General features: G+C 42.0%; 1 long non-coding RNA gene across 1 annotated transcript in view; it reads left to right on the top strand.

Annotated features, from left to right (window-relative positions):
* Window positions 1-13,637, top strand: part of LOC115206197 (uncharacterized) — an 80,543-nt gene that overhangs the window by 29,474 nt on the left and 37,432 nt on the right. Inside the window, exon 2 of the long non-coding RNA XR_003880756.1 lies at window positions 7,922-7,998. This is a non-coding gene — a long non-coding RNA (uncharacterized LOC115206197). The remainder of the gene's footprint in view (window positions 1-7,921; window positions 7,999-13,637) is intronic.

Raw genomic sequence — 13,637 nt, forward strand, 5'->3', positions numbered from 1 at the left:
TGTAGAGAGGGATGGTGGGAGGGATGTAAAGAGGGATGGAGGGAGGGATGTAAAGAGGGATGGAGGGAGGGATGTAGAGAGGGATGGATGTAGAGAGGAATGTAAAGAGGGATGGAGGGAGGGATGTAGAGAGGGACGTAAAGAGGGAAAGATCCCAGATTTTCCCATCATATGATTTTTCTCACATGATCTTTTTCAATAAGCAAAACCTCAGCACAGCACAGCAACCCTATCTAAACAGTCATTTCAAGATGTCCGCCAGTTTTATTTGCTCATGACCATCTGCTGTGTCATTGTCAAATTGTATGTAATTATGTTTTTAGATGATGATTTTTGTTGTCATCGTGAACCTGACTGATCAGAAGCCTAACCCAGTTTTTTTTGTATAGCATTGAACCTGGTATGGTTCTTTCTGGAGAATCATTTGTTAAAGGGGACAGAGGGGTTACTCTGTCCTCTGCTGGTGGATGTTGGCCAGTGCAACAGGTTCATGACCAGAAAGTGGAATTAAGAGTAGTGAAAGTGTTCCTTTTCGGTATAATTTGGTTCAAGTCAATATAGATTTAAGGTGATCATATGACAGCGATTCCTTTTGATTTTCATTACAGAGGGAAAATTATGATTGTTGCACTTGTTGTACATTTCCCTTAAGTTGAACTTTTGTTGCATGTTGAGTAAAAGTCAGCTACTTCACAGAAGTATAGTAAATCCATACAAATATACCTTCATAAATATTCATGACATGGCTGTTATGGCTTTATCATTATAATTATCTGTGGCTACCTTCCTCCTCAAACCTTTAACACCTGGATTCCTTGTATTGCGGCTATGCGAATGAGAAGCACACCATTTAAAGTAAATTATGCATATTAACACTGAGTAAATATGTATGTCAATGTATATGAATGTACCTATGTACTGAATATGTCTATGGGTGTGAATATGTATGTGCACGTTTGAAGCCAATGCAAGCAGCCAGTGACCGTAGACTAGGAGGAGGACTGATGGCCAGGCAAAGAGAACCAGATGGCTGGAAATATAGGCTGCTAAATTATTCATCAGGTTTGGAGCCTTGGGATGGATGGGAAGCTAGCTAGAGTGGACGGTTTTATTAGCTAGGAGTCGGTGGAGGACACAGAGAGGGGGGCAATGAGGTGGGGGGAAGACAAAGAGGGGGAGAGGGAGTGAGAGAGTGGAGAGGGAGAGATACTGTAGACCGTCTAGATACAAGCTGTTCTGCACTCATAGTTAAGTGTGACTAAATTGAACATCATTCCCTTTTTATGCACTTTTCTCTCTTATGTGTAGTCTGAACTTGAACTTAAGCTGAAAATAACTTGCTATTCACACGCTATTCATTCGGCTTGGAGATCTAAGAAATGAAGGTGTGGCGGAGTTGTCTACAGATACGCCGTATTCTGACCTCACACACAAGGTCGAGCAAACCTGCTAGTTCCAATTGGGAAAAGCATCTGCTTTATTTTTTTTTAAATAACAGCATTCTCCATGCACTATCATTTATAAGTTGATAAGACTAGAGCTATTGATAAGAGCTAGGTAATTAATCTATTGGGCCCCTTTTCCACAGTTAAGTAGGCTATAAATAGATGTGCCATTATTCAGAATTGTAATTGTGTGACCTCATAATTTGCGTGGATGAAATTTGGACACCCAAGATAAAGGTTTCTGTTGGGCTGAACCTGCCGAGTTGATGCATGCACTTCAAAATGTTTTAATTATATACGCGGGTTTTCTCCATTTTATTTTTATCATATTAAATATTAGTCACTATCGGGAGCCACCGTCAGTAAATCCCACATACATTTATAACTGTAACTTTAGTGTTCGTTTTCTTCCATTCGTAGCTTACATTTCCCACCATTCCATTGGCCTTTCCTTCCTCTGTGACGTCTGTGTAGTTGTTCCTGAGGGTCACTAGTGTTACTGGATCATATTAGGCTAACGCTGTGCAGTAATTTAGGACATGTAGCCTATTAGAATCATTATGGAACAGACCACACGTAGCAGGTTAAACATGGGGCCTGGTGTAGGGTTCGTACAGTTCTATGATTAGTCAGAATTAGGGTAGATTTATAGGACTATTGTTCATCCTCTATTGTACACTTTTTTCCACCTTCCAATATTTCATGAAAAACTATACATTCTAAAAACATTTAACAAGACTAGGCCAATGAAAGAGGACATAGACACAACTTTTAACTTTGAAAATGTGCCTAAATAATCTACAAGATCAGAGTATTTATTAATCTACCAGTTGGTGCAGAAACAGAGACGAAGATGCATTAATGGCATCCTTTTATTGATCCCTACTTTCTGAACTCTTCTCTCAATGTATTATAATTAATGTACATTGTTTTTAATGGGATGGGTTAAGATAAATGTACTGAAAACTCCAAGAGAAAATCTGTTGGCCGGTAAGTGGGAGGGTATTCAGCAGTTTAATTAAATGTATTCAGCGCTCGCCAGGGGAACCACGCCTGCAAAGCCCATTACTCACCTGCATAAGGTATTTATCTGAGAAATGCCTAGGAAAGGCGAACATTTCCTAAGTCAGAATCGGCCCCTTACTGTTCAGCATGTTGTCTGCATTACTTTAAATGGGATCAGCATAATTACACACAATGTTTCAAGAGAGGCTTGTTACATGGTGTTTAAGTAATATGGCATTTCACTTTATTCATGATACATTTTCCCTGCATGCTGCATCCGATGCATGACACGTTAAGTGTATTATTATTTACCTTGGTCCCGATTCAGATGCTTTTCCTACACACGTTTTTCCTACACACTTCCAGATAGTTGTTATTCAGACTTATCTTATGCAGGTGCATAACAGGCTTTACAGGCATGGTTCGCTTGCAAGTGCTGAATACATTTAATTCAACCCCTGAAAAGCCTCCCACTTGCTGGCCAACAGATTTTCTCGTGGAGTTTAAGTTCAAGGTCAGAATACGCTCAGAGAGAGAAGTGCATTAAAAGGGAATTCCATTCCATTTACGTGCATTTAACTCGGGTCGGAATTACCTCCCTTGTGAATGACATACAGTGACTTCAAAAAGTTTTCACACCCCTTAACCGCATAATAAGTTGCAAGGACTCATTCCATGTTCAATAATAGTGGTTAACTTACATTTTTTATAACTACCCCATCTCTGTACCCCACACATACAATTATCTGTAAGGTCCCTCAATCGAGTATTGAATTTCAAGCACAGATTCAACCATAAAGACCAGGAAGGTTTTTCAATGCCTCACAAAGAAGGGCACCGATTGATAAATGTGTGTAAAAAAAAAAAAGCAGACGCTGAATATCTGTTTGAGCATGGGGAAATTATTAATTAGGCTTTTGATGGTGTATCAATACATCCAGTCACTCAGTTGCTGGAGAGGAAGGAAACTGCTCTGGGATTTCACCATGAGACTAATGATGATTTTAAAACAGTTACAGAGTTTAATGTTTGTGATATGAGAAAACATTGTAGTTACTCCACAATACTAAGCTAAATAACAGAGTGAAACAAAGGAAGCCTGTACAGAATTGTCACGTCCTGACCAGTAAAGGGGTTATTTGTTATTGTAGTTTGGTCAGGACGTGGCAGGGGGTGTTTGTTTAGAGTGTTTCGGGGTTTGTTGGGCTATGTTCTTATGTAAGAGGGGTGTTTGTTTTATGTGTTTCGGGGTTTGTGGTTAATGTTCTATGTTAGTATATTTCTATGTTCGTTCTAGTCTTTCTATTTCTATGTTTAGTTAATGGGGTTGACCTTCAATTGGAAGCAGCTGCTCCTAGTTGCTTCTAATTGAAGGTCCTATTTAAGAGGGGTGTTTTTCTATGGGATTTTGTGGGTAGTTGTTCCTTGTTTAGTGTTTGTGCACCTGACAAGACTGTTATCATCGTTATTTTTGTATACGTGTGTTTTGTTTTGGTTTTCCTTCTTTCTTCCGAAAAAAAGAAGATGAGTATATATATTCCCGCTGCATTTTGGTCCAATCCTTACGACAACCGTGACAAGAATAGAATATTCCAAAACATGCATCCTGTTTGCAACAAAGCACTTAAATACTGCAATAATGTGGGAAAGACATTTTTGTCCTGAATACAAAGTGTTATGTTTGGGGCAAATTCAACACAACACATCACTGAGTACCACTCTTCATATTTTCAAGCATGGCGGTGGCTGTATCATGTTATGGGTATGCTCGTCATCGGGAAGGACTAGGGAGTTTTTCAGGATAAAAATAAACGGAAATACAGCTATAAGCATAGGCAAAATCCTAGAGGAAAACCTGGTTCAGTCTGTTTTGCAACAGACACTGGGCGAGTTGCTGACCAAGACGACATTGAATGTTCCTGAGTGACCTGGTTACAGTTTTAACTTAAATTGGTTTGAAAATCTATGGCAAAACTTGAAAATGGCTGTCCAGCAATGCTCAACAATCAACTTGATAGAGCTTGATTTGAGAAGTTTTAAAAGAATAATGATCAAATATTGTACAATCCAGGTGTGCAAAGCTCTTAGAGACTTACCCAAAAAGACTCACAGCTGTTGTTGCCATCAATGGTGCTTCTACAATTATTGGCTCAGGGGTGTGAATATTTCATTTTCAATACATTTGAAAACATTTCTAAAAACATGTTTTCACTTTGTCATTATGGGGTGTTGTGTGTAGATGAGTGAGAAAAATGTGGAATAAATCAAGGTTTATCACTACTTTCTGACGGCATTGTACATACAAGTGACATAATTCTGTCCTTCTGTCCCTCTATATGGGTAACATGCATTCTCACTCTGATGCGCTCTCACTCTGTCACTCTCAGTCACACACACACACACACACACACACACACACACACAAATCAAATTGTATTTGCCTCATGCGCCGAATACAACAAGTGTAGACTTTACTGTGAAATGCTTGCTTATGTGCCCTTCCCAACGATGCAGAGTTTTAAAAAAATTGAAGAAAATAAAAATAGTAATTTAATACACAAGAATGGAGCTATATACAGAGAGAGCACAGACACACACACACACACACACACACACACACACTCACATAAACAAACAGACATACACACACACACACACACACACTCACTCCTCTGTGGAAGGCTCAGCTCAGGGGAAATAGAGCAGAGAGGAAGCTGAGAGCCTTCACTGAGCAAGGGCTGTCTGGTGTCATGGCAACTAGTGTGGATTAGCCCACCCTCCCTCCATCAGGCAGAGAGTGAGAGAGTGTGAGAGAGCGATAGAAGGTGGGGTGGGGGGTACAGGTATGTCTGTATTAGCCTATGTATTTTTATAGATCAAATATATTTGAGAATGTAAATAAATCTGGGATATTTTAAAGGATGTGATGAATCTGAATACTGTAGCAGAGGGAGAGGAAAGGAAGGTACCAACCTGAAGGTAGCTACAAGCTAGCTATAGCTTTGTGCTCTGGGTGGGTGTCCTATAAAAGATAGGGGTGTTGAACTCATTTTGCCCCGCGGGCTGCATTCGGTCTTCAACAAGGTCTGGAGGGCCCCACTGAAAATTGGTTATATTTCCTTGCCATCAACATTAGCAAAAAAATTGTATTCTAAACATAGTTTTTGGAATTTTCGATACTCCCTAACTAGCTTTCATTTCAGTGATTCATTTTAAAGTATACTGCGTTTGTTTCCCCCTCAAAAAAATATATACAGTACAGTATATATATATATATATATATATATATATATATATATATATATATATATATTTTTTTTTAATCTAACCACCCTCGGGCTGGATTGGAGCCCCTATGTTTGACACTCATTGGATAGAGTGATAGACAGGGGGGAGAGGCGTGGAAACCTCAGATAGAAGAGATGCTGAGGAGAAACAGGGATGGAAGGTTGGCAGAAAGGATGGAGAATTAAGTGGAGCGATACTAGGAGTCGGGAACGAGGGAAGGCGACGAAGACAGGACAGGAGGGAGGGTGTAGTGGAGAAAGAGAGGCATAGAGGAGAGTGGGACATTGGGTCATTTGAGGACACACAAAAAAACTTCTCTCATACTGACATCTCTCACAGCCCCCCATGATGACTGCGTTACACCCCGGCTTCAGAATGGAGCCATCCTCACCCTCAGTCCTCACCAGCCACAAATTGGGACAGGGGTTTTGTCTGAAATGGAACCCTATTCCCTAGTCCATATACTGTAGTATACTTTGTTTTGTGCTCTGGTCAAAAGCACTGCAATATAGGGAATAGGGTACCATTTAGGATACAATCAGGTTGACAAGCTGTTATACCAGTGGGGATCTACAGAACACACACATTCACAGTTAAAATGTTCCTGAAATAGCCATTATTTTCCCCCTTTCCCTGTTTACCCTACACTCAGTATGACATCATTACCTGCTCTGGTATACATAACCATTACACATTACCTTACATCTTACACCGGTGGCTGTGTCTTCTAGTCCAGACAGAGGAGCGCTCTACTGTTGACAGTCAATCCGTGTCTGAGTCATGACCAGGCCACACATAATTACACAACACCGCTATAGACATTAACTCAAAGTACATGGCATTAACTTTTCCTTTGATTACCTGTGTTACCAGGTAGGCTGGGAGGGAAAACGCAGAGGCCGTCAGTAAAGCAGAGAGGCTGTCTAGTGAAAGACTAGCGGTGTAGTGCATGGTTATTGGCTAATGGACGCCCAGTAGGAGCCTCACTGTAATAGCTCTCTGGTTACACCACCGCTACTTGGAATTCAAGGTCATAATTAAGACCTTTTATTACAAAAGGCTTTAAAATTAGAACAGAATCCACTCCAATAAAAGCAACCGCCGGCTAATTCAGAGAGAGAGGTTTTTTTTCTCTGTGTTTTTGAAGCGGTGCCCAGAATAGACCACTTGTCTTGAGAAATGTACAGAGAAAAACATTCAAAATTTGAATTTCCCCTTTGAAGGATTCACAGATTTTTCCGGGAATATGCAACATGCCAGGAATGAACGGAATTGCATTTTTATTTGGGTTGTAATTATTACAATAAAGATGATAACTGTAAAACACTACTTGTTTCCACTGTATTCTACATCGTGGCTGCCTAATGTAGTCGAGAATGTAGTATGTCGTGCAACAATCATTTACATCATCAGAACTGTTTTATGAAATGTTCACTCTGTCAATGTGAAGATCATATTTGAAACCATCTGTTTTTCCTCTATTGAAATGAGTACACTGTGTAAACCACCTTCTCTCTGCATGTGATTCAGCAGTTCTGTGCATAGACTGAAACTAGTGAAGCATCAAGTGAGAAGTGTATGAAAACAGATACTGCTCATCTGTCTTAGTCCCTTTATGCCATATACACTGAGAATACCAAACATTAGGAACACCTTTCTAATATTGAGTTGCACCCCCTTTTGCCCTCAGAACAGCCTCGATTCATCGGGGCACAAGGGGTTGATTCCAGTGCGTCCCACAGTTTTGTCAAGTTGGCTGGATGTCCTTTTGGTGGTGGACCATTCTTGATACAAACGGGAAACTGTTGAGCATGAAAAACCCAGCAGCGTTGCAGTTCTTGACACAAACCGGTGCGCCTGGCTCCTACTACCATACCCCGTTTTAAAGGCCCTTAAATATTTTGTCTTGCCCATTCACTCTGAATGGCTCACAGACACAATCCATGTCTCAATTGTTTCATGGCTTAAAAATCCTTCTTTAACCCGTCTCCTCCCCGTCATCTACACTGATTGAAGTGGATTTAACAAGTGATATCAGTAAGGAATCATAGCTTCACTTGGATTAACCTGGGCAGTCTGTCATGGAAAGAGCAGGTATTCTTAATGTTTTGTACACTCAGTATATATCAATATAGTGGCATGATGATAAGATATATGCCTGTTTCATGTTGTGTGTCTTTCAGGAACCAGAGACAGTATCCACAGAAGCTATGAGCGGAAGAGAGCAGCCTCACAAGATCATTAACACCACTTCTGGACTGTAAGTAGAGTATTCTTAGCTGGGTCATTCCAGGAAAAGAGTGCCTTTTGCGTCCCTTTGATATTTTAAGTAGAAATTGTGCACCAATATTTGATTTAAAACCCTGCTATATTAAATTAAGTGCCCTGGAGAATTCACTACTTTTGAAATGTGAGTAAAGAAAACTAAAGTGACAAAATTCTGCATTTTTACATTTCCCTCTGTGACTTCAGGATTTTAACCCACTTAACCACAACCTTGTAAAGCCCTCTTTTTTTTGCTTTGACAAAGTAATTTCTGAAGAGTATTATTTATTTCATGTGATTAGTGATTCATTTACGTCTGTCACTGATTTTATGGTCAACCCTGTTACGTGAACTGAACTCTCTTTTTAAAATGGTGAAACTATTCCTTTTTAAATATTTTGTTAAAGAAACATTGAACATCTAAAACTCAAATCATAGTGTAAAAGCAGGTGAGCTGGTTCTACTCTTTTTGGCCATTATCTGGTGTTTTGTGGCAGAAAACGTCTACCCTGTTACCCATAGATAGACAGGCTACAAATGTTTTAACAATTGCATTTTTTTGTGAGGCTTGCATTCAATTGCTACTCCCTGTTGCACACAACAAGCTTCCATTCCCCCTGTCACAAGGGGATTTATGACTGATTTAAGATGAAATCGTCAACCCTGTTACTGTCAACCCTGTTACTGTCAACCCTGTTACTTTATTTGGCACTTAATAGACAATTACTATAGTATTTTTTTATTTGACCTTTCGAGATGGGAAAATGTGTTTGTATTAAGTTGAACATGTGCTCTTTATGATAGAATGTTAAAATTAGGTGAAATCAAACGTTACTTTGGACAAAAATACACTTCTCAAAAGGCTACTTTAACCAAACCGCATTTCAAGTGTACCTGTAGAATCTGTAGTGGAGCAGTCCTTGGAGCTCGCCACCCTGCTGGAATGTACCTTGAACGGTCTACTGAGATGGTAAACAAACACAGTGAAGGGTCTGGGCCTCCTCCCTCAGTGTCTCCTGTCTTCCTTTCAGCTCTGTTCAGCTGCTGCAGCTATTCCCTCTCTGTGGTCATCAGCCTATGAATACAACAGCTGCCACTGACAGCCTTCCCATGGCACATGTATAGACACACACATGCACACACACACGAGCACATGCACACACACACGAGCACATGCACACACACACGAGCACATGCATGCATGCACTCTCGCACACATGCATGCACAGAAAATACACACTTGCGTATGCACATTCACTCTCATGCACACAAGCACATGCATAGACTTAGGCATGCATGAATGCACAGAGGAACTTGCATGCACGCTTGCACACACACACATGCATGCACACGCACACACTTGCACACACACAGACACACACAAACACAGACATGCACACAGACAGACACATACACTATATATACAAAAGTATGTGGACACCCCTTCAAATGAGTGGATTCGGCTGACAGGTGTATAAAATCGAGCACACAGCCAAACATTGGCTGTCGAATGGCCTTACTGAAGGGCTCAGTGACTTTCAATGTGGCACCGTCATAGGATGCCACCTTTCCAACAAGTCAGTTTGTCAAATTTCTGCCCTGCTAGAGTTGCCCCGGTCAACTATAAGTGCTGTTATTGTGAAGTGGAAACGTCTAGGACAGGTTTTTTCTTATCCGCTGGTGGTTTTATTTGGCCCCCCAAGTTTTCTGAGCAAAAAATACAATAAAAAAAAGTTGGACATAAAAGACCATAAAAACACCAGGAAATCAGCTCCAAGTGATTTTAATTTAATAAATCTGTTCCCAAGTATTCCCACGCATAATAAAGAGACACATGATCAAATCAAATAAAATTGTATTTGTCACATGCACCGAATACAACAAGTGTAGACCTTACCGTGAAATGGTTACTTACAAGCCCTTAACCAACAACGCAGTTCAAGAAATAGAGTTAAGAAAATATTTACTAAATAAACTAAAGTAAAACATTAAATAAAAGTAACACAATAACAATAACTAGGCTATATACAGGGGGTACCGGTACCGAGTCGATGTGTGGGGGTACAGGTTAGTCGAGGTCATTTGTACATGTAGGTAGGGGTAAAGTGACTGACTATGCATAGATAATAAACAGCGAGTAATAGCAGTGTAAAAACTTGCCGTAGAAGCTGGTAAGGAGCCTTTTGGGCCTAGACATGGCGCTCCGGTACCGCTTGCCGTGCGGTAGCAGATAGAACAGTCTATGACTTGGGTGACTGGAGTCTTTCACAATTTTTTGGGCCTTCCTCTGACACCGCCTAGTATATAGGTCCTGGATGGCAGGAAGCTTGGCGCATGTGATGTACTGGGCTGTAGGCACTACCCTCTGTAGCGCCTTACGGTCGGATGCAGAGCAGTTGCCGTACCAGGCGGTGATGCAATCGGTCAGAATGCTCTCAATGGTGCAGCTGTAGAACTTTTTTAGGATCTGGGGACCCATGCCAAATCTTTTCAGTCTCCTGAGGGGGAACAGGTGTTGATAGTTTGTTGGTGATGTGGACACCATGGAACTTGAAACTCTCGACCTGCTCCACTACAGCCCCGTTGATGTGAATGGGGGCGTGTTCGACCCTCCTTTTCCTGTAGTCCACGATAATCTCCTTTGTCTTGCTCATGTTGAGGGAGAGGTTGTTGTCCTGGCACCACACTGCCAGGTCTCTGACCTCCTTCCAAAAGGCTGTCTCATCGTTGTCAGTGATCAGGCCTACAGTACCATAGTTTTTACATTTTATTTAAAATATAACATTTATTTAAGTATGCAAGTCAGATTTTTACCTTGTCAGCTCGGGGATTTGATCCAGAAACCTTGCGGTTACTGGCCCAATGCTCTAACCACTGGGCTACCTACCGCCTTGTGTCATCGGCAAACTTAATGATGGTGTTGGAGTCGTGCTTGGCCACTCAGTCGCGGGTGAACAGGGAGTACAGGAGGGGACTAAGCACGGACCCCTGAGGGGCCCCCGTGTTGAGGATTAGCGTGGCATATGTGTTGTTGCCTACCCATATTACCTGGGGGTGGCCCGTCAGGAAGTCCAGGATCCAGTTGCAGAGGGAGGTGTTTAGTCCCAGGTTCCTTAGCTTAGTGATGAGCTTTGTGGGCGCTATGGTGTTGAACTCCGAGTTGTAGTCAATGAATAGCATTCTCACATAGGTGTTCCTTTTGTCCAAGTGGGAAAGGCCACTGTTGAATGCGATTGAGATTGTGTCATCTGTGGATCTCTTGGGGTGGTATGCAAATTGGAGTGGGTCTAGGGTTTCTGGGATAATGGTGTTGATGTGAGCCATGACCAGCCTTTCAAAGCACTTCATGGCTACCGACGTGAGTGCTATGGGGCGGTAGTCATTTAAGCAGGTTAACTTCATATACAAATGTAAGCAAGGTTTGAAATTATGATGTTTTAGTCAATCATTATATCTGCTTGGGCTTCTTGCGGTCAATTTGCAGTCTACAAATTATTAGTAATTATGTTCCGGCCCCCCGACCATCCGCAGCTAAATCTAGTTGATGATCCCTGGTCTAGGAGAAACAATGGCTCAGCTGTGAAGTGGTACAGTAGGCCACCAAACTCATAGAACTGGACCCCCGAGTGCTGAAGCACGTAAAAATCGTCTGTCCTCGGTTGCAACACTCACTTCCGAGTTCCAAACTGCCTCTGGAAGCAACGACAGCACAAGAACTGTTCGTCAGGAGCTTCATGAAATGGGATTCCATGGCCGAGCAGGCGCACACAAGCCTAAGATCACCATGCGCAATGACAAGCATCGTTGGGTTGGAGTGGTGTAAAGCTCACCGCCATTGGAGCAGTGGTAACGTGTTCTCTGGAGTAATTAATCACGCTTCACTATCTGGCTGTCTGACCGGCAAATCTGGGTTCGATGGATACCAGGAGAACGCTACCTACCCCAATGCATAGTGCCAACTGTAAAGTTTGGTGGATGAGGAGTAATGATCTTGGGCTGTTTTTCATGTTTCAGGCTAGGCCCTTTAGTTCTAGTAAAGGGAAATCTTAACGCTACAGCATACAATGACATTCTAGATGATTCTGTGCTTCCAACTTTGTGGCAACAGTTTGGGGAATGCCCTTTCTTGTTTCAGTATGACAATGCCCCCATGCACAAATCGAGGTCCATACAGAAATGGCTTTTCGAGATCATTGTGGAAGAACTTGACTGGCCTGCACAGAGCCCTGACCTCAACCCCAATGAACACCTTTGGGATGAATTGGAACACCAACTGCGAGCCAAGCCTAATCCTCACTAATGCTCGTGTGGCTGAATGGAAGCAAGTCCCTGCAGCAATGTACCAACATCTAGTGGAAAGCCTTCCCAGAAGAGTGGAAGCTGTTATAGCAGCAAAGGGGGGACCAACTCCATATTAATACCCATGATTTTGGAATGAGATGTTCGACGAACAAGTGTCCACATACTTTGGGTCGTGTTGTGTATGTCAATTACCATACCAAACCACAAGTACCGTATAATGATAGTCCTCATTACGTGGATGTTATTTGTGAGCAATAACACAATCCCTGTACCAACACACAATACTGACACCAGCAGAGTTTGCCTGCTGCCCCTGACAGCAGCAGCTGGACCAGTCCTATACAGTGAGGGAAAAAAGTATTTGATCCTCTGCTGATTTTGTATGTTTGCCCACTTGACAAAGAAATGATCAGTCTATAATTTTAATGGTAGGTTTATTTGAACAGTGAGAGACAGAATAACAACAACAAAAATCCAGAAAAACGCATGTCAAAAATGTTATAAATTGACTTGCATTTTAATGAGGGAAATAGGTATTTGACCGCCTCTCAATCAGAAAGATTTCTGGCTCCCAGGTGTCTTTTATACAGGTAACGAGCTGAGACTAGGAGCACACTCTTAAAGGGAGTGCTCCTAATCTCAGCTTGTTACCTGTATAAAAGACACCTGTCCACAGAAGCAATCAATCAATTAGATTCCAAACTCTCCACCATGGCCAAGACCAAAGAGCTCTCCAAGGATGTCAGGGACAAGCTTGTAGACCTACACAAGGCTGGAATGGGCTACAAGACCGTCACGCTTGGTGAGAAGGTGACAACAGTTGGTGCGATTATTTGCAAATGGAAGAAACACAAAAGAACTATCAATCTCCCTCGGCCTGGGGCTCCATGCAAGATCTCACCTTGTGGAGTTGCAATGATCATGAGAACGGTGCGGAATCAGCCCAGAACTACACGGGAGGATCTTGTCAATGATCTCAAGGCAGCTGGGACCATTGTCACCAAGAAAACAATTGGTAACATACTACGCCGTGAAGGACTGAAATCCTGCAGCGCCTGCAAGGTCCCCCTGCTCAAGAAAGCACATATACATGCCCTTCTGAAGTTTGCCAATGAACATCTGAATGATTCAGAGGACAACTGGGTGAAAGTGTTGTGGTCAGATGAGACCAAAATTGAGCTCTTTGGCATCAACTCAACTCGCCGTGTTTGGAGGAGGAGGAATGCTGCCTATGACCCCAAGAAAACCATCCCCACCGTCAAACATGGAGGTGTAAACATTATGCTTTTGGGGTGTTTTTCTGCTAAGGGGACAGGACAACTTCACCGCATC

This window comes from Salmo trutta, chromosome 13 (genome assembly GCF_901001165.1).
Source record: "Salmo trutta chromosome 13, fSalTru1.1, whole genome shotgun sequence".
Classification (NCBI taxonomy): Eukaryota; Metazoa; Chordata; class Actinopteri; order Salmoniformes; family Salmonidae; genus Salmo; species Salmo trutta.